Source organism: Scyliorhinus torazame, chromosome 3, assembly GCF_047496885.1.
Source record: "Scyliorhinus torazame isolate Kashiwa2021f chromosome 3, sScyTor2.1, whole genome shotgun sequence".
Taxonomy (NCBI): domain Eukaryota; kingdom Metazoa; phylum Chordata; class Chondrichthyes; order Carcharhiniformes; family Scyliorhinidae; genus Scyliorhinus; species Scyliorhinus torazame.
In genome coordinates this window covers 5,787,634-5,800,157 of record NC_092709.1, presented here as the reverse complement: position 1 = coordinate 5,800,157, position 12,524 = coordinate 5,787,634, and the positions used below count along the sequence as shown (strand labels likewise).

The window sequence follows — 12,524 nt, the reverse complement described above, 5'->3', positions numbered from 1 at the left end:
TTTATCCAGCTTAATATTTGGTATTAAGTATTAGTATTGAAAGAAAATGAAAAGTAAAATTGCAGTTATTGTTTTTCAGCCACCACAATCTGAATATTACTCATTGCAGCGTCCTGGAAACAAATATTTATTTATTGGAGACTCCTGAGGTTTGGAAACCCCAGTACTCAGCCGGGTGAACCTTCAGACGGCAACTCTCAAGTGTTTCATCTTCCAATTCCCAAACCTCGACATTTCACTGTCCACCCCACTCCAGGGAGCAATTAGAGTGTGAGAGAAAACTGGAAAGAAATAGAAAAACAGACTGTAAAACTTTCCAAAACAATGCAAAAAGGAAGAGAGTAGCTAAATTAGTGTTGTTCCCTCAGAGAGTGAGACTGGGCAATTAATATTGGGAATCAAGGAAATGGCAGAGACTTTGAACAAGTATTTTATGAATGGCACACACAACCTCCCACGTACTGTAGAAAGGCAGGAGGCAAAAAGGAGGGAGGAACATACACAAATCGCTATCACTTCCAAACTGTAGGTATTGACCCCCTAGTGGGTTCACGGAACAAGCAATTAAGGCCCCATCATACGCCATTGCCTGAATTTTGTTTCTGCCCTCACGTCACTGGGAGGGAGGGGCTGGGATTGTCACATTAATCCACGGGAACCCCAACTGGAAGATCAGTAAGTGGGGGAGGGAGGGCATGCTGCAATTGGAGGGTTGTGGTAACAAGTGAGGTTAGGAGGGAGCTTTAGCTCAGAACTGCACGCTCTGGATGAAGAAATTTCTCCTCATCTCTGTCCTAAATGGTCTCCCCCGTACCCTCAGACTGTGACCCCTGGTTCTGGACACACCCACCATCGGGAACATCCTTCCTGCATCTACCCTGTCCAGTCCTGTTAGAATTTTATAGGTTTATATGAGACTTCTCCCTCATTCTTCTGAACTCCAGTGAATACCATCCTAACTGACTCAATGTCTCGCCATACGTTTGTCGCGCCATCTCAGGAATCAGTCTGGTAAACCTTCGCTGCACTCCCTCTAGAGCAAGAATATCTTTCCTCAGATAAGGAGACCAAAATTGCACACACTACTCCAGGTGTGGCCTCACCAAGACCCTGTATAATTGCAGCAACACATTCCTGCTCCTGTACTCGAATCCTTTCACTATGTAGATCAAAATACCATTAGCCTTCTTTACCGCCTGCTGTACCTGCACGCTTACCTTCAGCGACTGGCGTATGAGGACACCCAGGCCTCGTTGCAAATGTGTATGATGCAATATGTGTTCTTTTTTAATGTGCAAAGTCTAAGAATTTGTGTATCCTTGTACATGAATGACGGAATGTTAGAATACAGATATAGCAAATAAGTAGGAAGACAAATGGAAAGTTGGCCTTTATTTGATTTGATTTTGATTTGATTTGATTTGATTGTCGCATGTACCGAAGTATAGTGAAAAGTATTTTCCTGCGGCCGAGGGAACGTACACAGTACGTACATAGTAGACAAAAGAATAATCAACAGAGTACATTGACAAATGGTACATCAACAAACAGCGATTGGTTACAGTGCGGAACGAGGGGCCAAACAAAGCAAATACATGAGCAAGAGCAGCATAGGGCGTCGTGAATATGTTCTTCCAGGGAACAGATCAGTCCGAGGGGGAGTCGTTGAGGAGTCTTGGAGCTGTGGGGAAGTAGCTGTTCCTATGTCTGGATGTGCGGGTCTTCAGACTTCTGTATCTTCTGCCTGATGGAGGGGTCTGGAAGAAGGCAATGCCTGGGTGGGAGGGGTCTTTGATAATGCTGTCTGCCTTCCTGAGGCAGCGGGAAGTTTATACAGAATCAATGGGAGGGTGGCAAGCTTGTGTGATCTATTGGGCTGAGTTCAACACACTCTGCAGCTTCTTGCGATCTTTGACCAAGCAGTTGCCATACCAGGCTGTGATGCAGCTGGATAGGATGCTCTCTATCGCACATCTGTAGAAGTTTGTGAGAGTCGATGCAGACATGCTGAATTTCTTTAGCTTCCGTAGGAAGTAGAGACGTTGTTGGGCTTTCTTGACTGTTGCATCAACGTGAGTGGACCAGGACAGACTGTTGGTGATGGTGACCCCCAGGAACTTAAAGCTATCGACCATCCCCACTTCGGAGCCACTGATGCAGACGGGAGTGTGTGTCATGCAATGCTTCATGAAGCCAATGATCATTGAAGGTATTCAAGGTTGAATGAGATCTTGGTTAACAAGGGAGTCAAGAGTTATAGGGAGAGCCGGTTGTGGATATTGGAGGGTGGGGAGGGCAGTGGCTGGAAAGTAGCAGTGTAAGCAGAAAGTATCGTAAGGGAGTTGGAATGTAAAAGTAGAGAGGTCATGCTACAACTATACAGGACATTGACGAGATCACACATAGATTATTGTGTACGTTTTTGGTCTCCCTGCTGGCATTGAAAACAACTTAGAGAAGGTTGACTGGGTTACTTCTTGGGGTGAAAGAATTTGTCTATGAAGAAAGGTTGAGCAGATTGCGCCCATATTCACTGAAGTCTTGAAGAATGTGAGGTGATGTTACTGAAACAGATATGTTTCTGCAGGGACTTGACAGGATAAATGCTGGAGGATATTTCTTCTCTTGGGGGAATTAGAACTAGGGACACAGTTTCAAAATAATCCCATTTAAGCCAGAGATGAAGAAGTATTTCTTGTTTCAAAGAGTCATTAGAATTCTCTTCCCCAGAGCGAGCGAGTTGGAGGTTACGTCATTGAAGATATTCAAGATTGAACTAGATTTTGGTTAACAAGGGAGTCAAGAGTTATCGGGAGTGGGGGTTGGGGTTTCGGAGGGTGGGGGTGGGTGGGAAGGGGAGTGGCTGGAAAGTAGCAGTGTAAACAGAAAGCAGCAGAAAACAGTAGCGGTGTAGCAGGTTCAATGAGCTGATTGACCTACTTACATCCCTATTGTTTATGGCCTTATGATCGTAACTGGTGAGGTGAACTGCATCCATGTATTTAAAGAGAAGGTAAATAAACACAATGGAGAAAGGACGAGAAGGATGCTGATTGGGTGAGGTGAGTTAGGGTGGGAGGAATCTTGTGTGGACCATTGGAATAGGAGTAGGAGGGGGACCAGTTAGTCCTCAAGACTGTACCACCAATCTGTGAGTATTAGCGAGGAACTGAAAGAAATTGGTATTAGTAAAGAAATGGTTTGGGTGAAATTAATGGGAGAAAAATCTTCAGGGTCTGATAATCTTCATCCAAGAGCACTTACGGAAGTGGCCCTAGAAATAGTAGATCCACTGGTGGTCATTTTCCAAAATTCTTTGGACTCTGGAATGGTTGCTACAGGTTGGAGGGTAGCGAATGTAACCCCACTATTCAAAAAGGGAGGTAGAGAGAAAACAGGGAACTATAGACCAGTGAGCCTAACATCGGTAGAAGGGAAGTTGCTGGAGTCCATTATCAAGGATTTCAGAGCACAGTATTTGGAAAGCAGCGGTGTAATCAGACAAAGTCAGCATGGATTTACAAAAGGAAAATCATGGAATTCTTTGAAGATGTAACTAGTAGAGCTGACCAGGGAGAACTGGTGGATGTGGTTTATTGAGACTTTCAGAAGGCTTTCGACAAGGTCTCACATCGCAGATTACTATGTAAAGTGAAATGCATGGGATTGCGGGTGTTTGGATAGGAAGCTAGTTAGCAAACAGGAAGCAGAAAGTTGGAATAAATGGGTCTTTTTCCGGTTGGCAGGCAGTGACTAGTGGGGTACCGCAGGGATCTGTGCTAGGATCCCAACTGTTACATTATATATTAATGATTTGGACAAGGGAACTAAATGTATTATCTACAAATTTGCAGATGACACAAAGTTGGGTGGGAGGGTGAGCTGTGAGGAGGATGCAGAGATGCTTCAGTGGGATTTGGACAGGCTGAGTGGGTGGGCACATGCATGGCAGATGCAGTATAACGTGGATAAATGTGAGGTGATCCACTTCAGTAGCAAAAATGGGAAGGCAGATTATTATTTGAATGGGTTTAATTTGAGAGAGGTGGATACTCAGCAAGATCTAAGTGTCCTCGTGCATCAGTCGTTGAAAGTAAGCGCGCAGGTACAGCAGGCAGTAAAGAAGGCAAATGGTATGTTGGTCTTCATGGCGAGAGGATTTGAGTATAGGAATAGAGATGTTTCACTTCAATTGTAAAGGGCATTGGTGAGGCCACACTTGGAGTATTGTGGGCAGTTTGGTGTCCTTATCTGAGGAAAGATGTTCTTGCTATGGAGGAAGAGCAGCGAAGGTTAACCAGGCTGATTCCTGGGATGGCGGGACTGTCATTTGAGGAGAGACTAAGTCAGTTAGGATTATATTCATTGGAGTTTAGGAGAGTGAGAGGGGATCTCATAGAAACTTACAAAATTCTAACAGGATTAGACAGGGTAGATTCAGAAAGAATGTTCCCGATGGTGGGGGAGTCCAGAACTAGGGGTCATGGTTTGGGGATAATGGGTAAACCTTTTAGGACTGAGGTGAGGAGAAATGTGTTCACCCAGAGAGCGGGGAATCTGTGGAATTCACTCCCACAGAAAGTAGTTGAAGCCAAAACGTTGTCTAATTTTAAAAAGGAATTAGATACAGCTCTTGGGGCTAAAGGGATCGAGGGGTATGGGGGGAAGGCGGGATCACGGTTTTGAACTTGATGATCAGCCATGATCATAATGAATGGCGGAGCAGGCTCGAAGGGCCGAATGGCCTCCTCCTGCTTCTATTTTCTATGTTTCTACGTTACCTAACTCCAGATAGCAGCCTTTGCGCCATATCCCTCAAAACATTTTGTTTACAAAAATCTATCAATATCAGGCTTAAAAGTAACAATTGATTTAGCATTTCTACCATCACTTTGTCTGTAGTTCCACAACCCTTCCAACTCACACCATTGCTATTCCAGCTGTAATTCTGAATCAATCACCTTCTGCTATTGATTTTTCAACTGTGTAACCTCTCAAAATGTTTAGTAATTTTGGAATCTTTTAAAGCCTAACCCCTTCCCCTATTCCTGAAAGCTAAGTCCAAGGAGTTGTGTGATGAATGATTTCTCCTTTCTATTGAGCATGTTTTGCTGCCTTCAGCAATGTTTCCAGTTCTTGCAAAGGATGAAACCAGAGTTCCTCCATAGCTGACAGAATTCTTCCAATATTGTACCAATAGTTACATATCAGGCCTGGGACACTGTTTGCTCAATGTGAATGTTTAAAGAACAGCACGTATTATGCGGAGAAAGAACTTGCATTTAACAGCAGTATGGATGTCCCAGAGTGCTTTACAGTCAATTGAACACTTTTCTTATAGAAACCCTGCAGTGCAGAAGGAGGCCATTCGGCCCATCAAGTCTGCAACGACCCTCTGGAAGAGCATTCCCCCACCCAATCGTCGCTGTAACCTGCACACTAAGGGGCAATTGATCATGGCCAATTCACCTAACCCGCACATCTTTGGACTGTGGGAGGAACCCGGAGCACCCGGAGGAAACCCACGCAGACACGGGGGGAAAGAGCAAACTCCGCACAGTCACCCGAGGCTGGAATCGAACCCGGGCCGCTGGCGCTGTGGGGCAGTAGTGCTAACCACTGTGCCGCCCCGTGCCATCCGCGTAGAATAGTCACTGCTGGAATGTAGAAACCACAGGAACCAATTTTCACACAGCACTCTGCTACAAGTAGCAACATGATAATGATGAAATAATCTGTTTTTGTGATGCTGATTGAAGTGTAAACATTGGTCAGGATGTCTGGGGGAACAGGAATCGTTTCTGACCAGCCGAGAGGGCAGATGGGGGTAACATCTCATCGGAAAGCTGGCACCACTGACAGTGCAGTACACCCTCAGTACTGCTGAAACATAAAACTGTCTACTTTTCAACACCATTGCCGCCATATCCTTCGCGCATCAATGTGAAACTTTATTTATATTTAAATGGATTTAAAAATGGCGTTTGAACTTACTGTTTGCTTTATTGTGCTGGCAATATTCCAAGTTGGTCAGTCTTTGGGGAAAGTGTGGGTGGTTCTGATTCAAAGTTTCCAGACAGCTTGCACCTCAGCTGATTTGATTTACACGTCTTGTTATCATTTTCTCAATAACCCAGTGACTAAAACCTTCCAACAGTCTAACTGCATTGCGTTTGCTAACCACAGAATCATATGGCACAGGAGGAGACCTTTGACACACCATTCTCATGCCAGCTGGTTAAAATAGTTAACCAATTATTACCCACTAACCCCCGCCCCCCAGCCCCTGCCGCCCCCCCCCCCCCCCCCCCCCCCCACCCTGTCTGCTCTCTCCCTCCTAGACTTGCAAAATATTCCCACTCAAATATTTACCCAATGGATATTGGAGCTTTAACACCATAGCCTGCTTCTTTTTAAAAACCGGTTACTCACCTGGAAGGGTCAGATGGGAAGCATTCCACAGGATTACACAGCAACAGGAAGGGATCTGGCAGCTGCTGTGGTGGGGGCAGATTCTGGCCCCGGATCCAGGAAGGAGATACCATTTTGGGGATGTATGAGGCTGTTGGGAGGTGGTCCGCTGAGGCGCTCTCTCAGGATTCTCCGGCCGCGTTATCCTCTCGCTGTGCCCAATGTGGCAAGAGAACTGTGCCCTAAATGTGGGCAAAACCGGTGAGAAACTCCCCAGGGCCAAAAAAGAGTGACTACAGGCGGGATTTACCGGCTGTTCAAGGCGGCGCACGGGTCTCCCGGCAACGAGGGAGACTGTCAATTGGAAATCCCATTGCCAATGGCGGGAGCGTTAGATTTCGCTGGCAGGCCAACTCCACTGCCAAAAAACATGTGGTGGGATGGTTGGTAAATCCTGCCCTAAATATCGTTAGATAGCGGAGGGGGGCTCACCAACAGATCCGGCGGGAAACTCCCAGCAAAACCTGCCACAAATGTCACCTAGAAACCATTCAGTTAAATCGTGCCCTTTGACTCTATAACGGGTGTGTCAAGAGCAATGGGGGCATCTGGAATCTCAGTGAGCGATGGGGCCAACAGTCTCTCTCCTCAACCAGTGGGATTTAAGGATTGAGAAAGAAACAGAGGACCGACAGAGAAGGGAATTGGATGAATTAGAATCAAATGAAAAACATGGAGAGAAATAGAGGGAGCGAAAGAGTGAAATAAGAGAAAGAACAAATGGAAAATAACATCAAATTAAAATGGGAAAAAGTCTCCACCAACAATTCACTAGCTGAAGGAATGAGAGTCCACAGTTTCTCTTGTTCCCATCCTGGGCTGGAGGGTTGAGTGGAACCACAGGAACACAAGTGCCCCCATCAAAAAGATACTTACACAGGTAAATATCAACCCTAACTTGTTTAATTACAGGGAATACCATAATGCCGCAAATTCTTGAAACTCCTGCGGGGGGGTGGGGAGGGGGGGGGGGGGGTCATGCTGCTAGTCGTGTGAGGCAAATTGTCCAATAACCTGAGATCTTTTATAATTCAGGGTAAGCACACCTCAGCACAAATCACGAGAGGAGCTCAGAACAGTGAATGCCATTAAACTCCCCATTATTTTGGCATCAAGTTCAGGCCCCGTATGCATCTTCCAGACAAGACCTAGCGTGTTTCATTAAATAGAGAGTGTCTGTTCATTAAAGCGGATTTGTTTCTATCGAGATTATTCATTCTGGATTGTTCAGGGAGCTCAAGCTGAAATGACGATTCGTGCACTGTGATAATGACCTGTCTGGAATCTGTCACTGAAACAATGGAGCCAATTATCCAACCCGCGCATCCGAACACTGTTGAAATCGGGAGCGATTCTGGATTAACCCCCAATCCGATTTTACACTCCTTTTAAATAAATGGAGAATAATATTAGGCGGGTGTTAAACTAATGTCCCACCCACCCACCCTCCAATGGGTTATGCTAAAATGAGCCCTTATGATTCACTTTTAAAACATTCACCCCTTTGATATTCAGTGCTCCCTTCTGGTATGTAATCTCTTTTTTTGCTCTAGTTAGTCATGAGGTACCATTGAAAGTTAAAACTGCCGTCCAACTGTCCACAAAAATAGAACATGTTAATTTTCCCTCTGAAAAAGTACACAATGCCATGATTGTATTTTACACCAAGCTGACTTCCACAAGAAATAAAAAAAGCACCTACTTTACTTGAGTTTATTTATTTCCACTGTGGAGGAGTATGTTAAATCAATATCCTTGCCAAACCTCTGCAAAGTTTTTGAACATAGGCCTGAAATAGAATCCTTGTTTGTCCCAAATATCTTTTTAAACTTCCCTCACTAGTTTTTCTCAGGGTTATTGAAACGTAGAAATACAGAAAATAGCAGCAGGAGGAGGCCATTCGGCCCTTCGAGCCGGATCCGCCATTCGATATGATCATAGCGGAATCTTCATCTCAACACCGGGGCCGGGGTTCTCCCGTAATTGGCCGGATGGCCTGACGCCGGCAGCAAGAGCGGCGCGAACCACTCCAGCACCGGGCCGCGCCAACCAGTGGTGAAGGGCCGCCGTGGGCCGGCGGGCGTTGGCGCATGCGCAGAACCGCCCCCTGTTTCCTGCGCATGCGCAGGGGGCTTCTTCTCCGCGCCGGCCATGGCGGAGTCTTACAAAGGCCGGCGCGGAGGGAACGAGTGCCCCCATGGCACAGGCCTGCCCGCAGATCGGTGGGCCCCAATCGCGGGCCAGGCCACTGTGGAGGCCACCCCCCCCCCCCCCCCTCGGGGGACGGATCCCCCCGTGGACCCCGTTAGACGGCCGACAAGCCAGGTCCCGCCGGGGTGGACCATGTCCATTTCACGCTGGTGGGACTGGCTGAAAACGGGCCCATCGGGGCCCGGAGATTTGCCAAGGGGGTCGCTGCCAACGGCCCCCGCCCGGAGGAAACACCATCCCTGCATCCAGTCTGAGTTCTGGCAGAATTTTATACATTCCAGTTAGATCCTTTCTCATTCTTATGGATAGGATGGGTATCGAGGGTTACGGCACAAGGAAGTGCTGAGGGTTTTGGCAAAGGTTGGTAACATGAGCGATACAGGCTTGGAGGGCCGAAGGGCCTGTTCCTGTGCTGTATTGTTCTTTGTTCTTTGTTGTTCTTTGTTCTTCTAAACTCCAGTGAATACAGGCTCGGTCAATCCAATCTCTCCTTATACGATAACCCTGCCACCGCAGGAATCTTTCTGGTGATCCTTCACTGCACTCCCTCTGTGGCAAGTATCCTTTCTTAGTAAGGAGACCAAAACTGCCCACAACACTCCAGGTGTGGTCTCACCGAGGCCCTGTCCAGTTGCAGTAAGACATCTTGCTCCTGTACTCAAGACCTCTTGCAATGAAGGCCAACACACCATTTGCCTTCCTCACTGCTTGCTGCAGCTGCATGTTTTCTTTCAGTGACAGGTGTACCAGGACACCCACAGGACCCTTTGTACATCAACATTTCCCAATCTACACTGACATTCCAGTGCAGGACTGAGGGAATGCTGCATTGTTGGAGGTGCTGTCTTTCCAAAGAGATGTTAACCTGGGGCTCCTTCTGCCCTCTCACGTGGGCTTAAAAGATCTCATGGCCTCTTGTTTCATGGCCATCAGGGGAGGTATCCCCGAGCCAATATTTATTCCTCAACTAAAATCACAAAGAAAACAGATGGCCAGTTTAGGATGACATTGTTGTTGGTGGCTGCTAGCTGTGCCCAAAGTCTTTCTTCCTGTATCACAATAGCTCCAAAACTTTAAAAAGTACTTCATTGGTAGTAAAGCATGCTGGGAAAAGTTGTCATCAATGCACATCATTTAGTTTTTGAAAATTGAGACTGAATCACTTCAGTGATACCGCATTCCATTCCCATCTCCCCCTAAAGTCTAAAACTGCTCTCAGGCTGAGCTGATAATGTGTAAAACTTGCAATCACAGACGCAATGATTATTATTCACAAATCAACAGATTGAACACTGTGTGGAGTTACAGACACCCCAACATGAAAAGATCATTAAAGCCACCAAACCTGCACTCATGTCATACATCTGGATCCGCAAGCAAGCAAAATCCCAGAATGGTACATGGTTTGGGTCCAGTAGAGATACATATATCGATACATTGAAGGTAGGAGGAGGCCTTTTGGCCCTTCGAGCCTGCTCCGCCATTTATTACTAGCATGGCTGATCATCCAACTCAAAGCCTAATCCTTCTTTCTCCCCTTAATCTTTGATCCCATTCTCCCCAAGTGCTATATCCAGCCGCCTCTTGAATATATTCAAAGTTTTAGCACCAACCACTTCTTGTGGTAATGAATTCCACAGGCTCACCACTCTTTGTGTGAAGAAGTGTCTCCTTATTGTGGTGTTGGGTGCTCGGAGGTACAGATGAACCAACACGGTTGCGATTGGTACAACGCAGTTTTATTCCAACTTGTTATTTACAGATCTGTCTTGGTGTTCAGCACGTGGTGACTGTGTGAGTGTCTTGTTAATCAGGTCCTGTCCTTGTCCTTGTCTCCAGATGGACTGTCCACCAGGTGTCGTGTTTCTTGTCTTATACTGTGTCTGCTCTTGTCTGTGATTGGCTGTCGTGTTATGTGTGCTAATTGGTCTGTTGGTCTATCTATCATGATGTGTGTGTTTGAATATCATGACACTTATCTCTGTCCGAAATGGTTTACCCTAAATCCTCAGACGGTGACCCCTGGTTCTGGACACGCCCACCATTGGTAACATCTTCCCTGCATCTCCCCTGTCCAGTCCTGTTAGATTTATTGTTCACATGACTGTTCCTGATGCTAATGTTCAGTTGGAAATCCGTTCAATTCCTCAGGAAAGACTGCTCCCTTCACTAAACACATAAATCTGCTAAGGATTAAAGAATTGGCAATAACTTCCTTCTCCCAACCAGACTTAGTCATTGGGTAAACTACACCCACCGTGCGGTTAGCAACTGTCACGGTGAAGCAGGGTTAGGTTTTGCCTGTGGTGAGCTTAGTGGTTGGGATTCAGCTGCGTCTCATTTGTGATTCTCAACATAAACAGACGAGTAAGCAGCTCAAGTTTCTAACTGGGAACCAGGCAAACAAATAAACATCACTTCCATCCTCTGATCACACAGAAACTCCTTTCACCCAGGTTACCTCAGGGGAGGATGAGCATCACGGCAAAAAGCCTCTCGCCAACTGTACAGCAACAACCTTCCCCTTTCTCTGCGTAGCCCACGTTTGTCCCCACGGTTCCACACTGAGGTTCTCAGTGAGCGACATTCCAAACACTCTCCCCTCCTGCTCGCCCTTCTTTACCAGGGCTGCAACTTCAGCTGACACAACAACACACGCCTGCCTTGTTTTACTGAGTTTCTGCTGCTTCCCAGCAGGTTATTGGAATGTGGAACTTTACCAGGAATGGCGACTGACACAGGGGGAAAATCTGATCAGTGTGTGCAAAGGAAGAATATTAAAGGTTATGGGAAACAGCAGAGAAGTGGGATCATTTTGCACAACTCTAGCTGAAGAGCTAGCATCGATAGTGTTGATGGGCTGAATGGTCTCCATCTGTGCTGTAAAATCGTTGATAAAGTTTATTTAAATCAAACGTATAATGTTTAACTAATTAATGGTGTAACAGACTGTAATACAGTAAATGGATCATTAAGAAACTTACCAGTACGTAATTACTGTAAGTTAATAATGTCACAGGGAATAGTTAATCCCAGAGTTACACCAGTTATTCAATATCTAATGAAGCTTCCAAATAGTTCCTCCTGTACAAAAACATTGAGGTGAACAACAAGTCACCGGTTACTCACGTTGAGATGGATTTGCGTCAATGGATTCAGCAAAGAAAATGGATTCCAGTCTATTCTGATGTCGTCTCATATGTGACATCAGACCGTGGGCGCGATCTACTGGCCACGTTGCGTCTAACCAGGAGCACAACGTGGCCGGTAGATGCCAGGTGAGGCCTCCCACGGGCTTCCCGGCAGTCACTCCGCCTCGTGGGATCTACTCACGTCCCGTGAGGAGGTGCGACCAGAGTATCGCCCACAATGTGCCAGACCAAGCAAAGAACAACAAAGAACAAAGAAATGTACAGCACAGGAACAGGCCCTTCGGCCCTCCAAGCCCGTGCCGACCATACTGCCCGACTAAACTACAATCTTCTACACTTCCTGGGTCCGTATCCTTCTATTCCCATCCTATTCATATATTTGTCAAGATGCCCCTTAAATGTCCCTATCGTCCCTGCCTCCACTACCTCCTCCGGTAGTGAGTTCCAGGCACCCACTACCCTCTGCGTAAAAAACTTGCCTCGTACATCTACTCTAAACTTTGCCCCTCTCACCTTAAACCTATGCCCCCTAGTAATTGACCCCTCTACCCTGGGGAAAAGCCTCTGACTATCCACTCTGTCTATGCCCCTCATAATTTTGTATACCTCTATCAGGTCGCCCCTCAACCTCCTTCGTTCCAGTGAGAACAAACCGAGTTTATTCAATCGCTCCTCATAGCTTATGCCCTC

The 12,524-nt window shown here is 46.4% G+C and overlaps 1 protein-coding gene across 1 annotated transcript in view; it reads right to left on the bottom strand.

Annotated features, from left to right (window-relative positions):
* The window catches only part of LOC140408264 (uncharacterized), a 179,571-nt gene extending 167,888 nt beyond the window's left edge, over positions 1 to 11,683 (bottom strand). Inside the window, exon 1 of the mRNA XM_072495229.1 lies at positions 11,667 to 11,683. The gene's annotated coding sequence lies outside the window, so the exon portion shown is untranslated. The remainder of the gene's footprint in view (positions 1 to 11,666) is intronic.
* Positions 11,684 to 12,524: the final 841 nt, after the last annotated feature.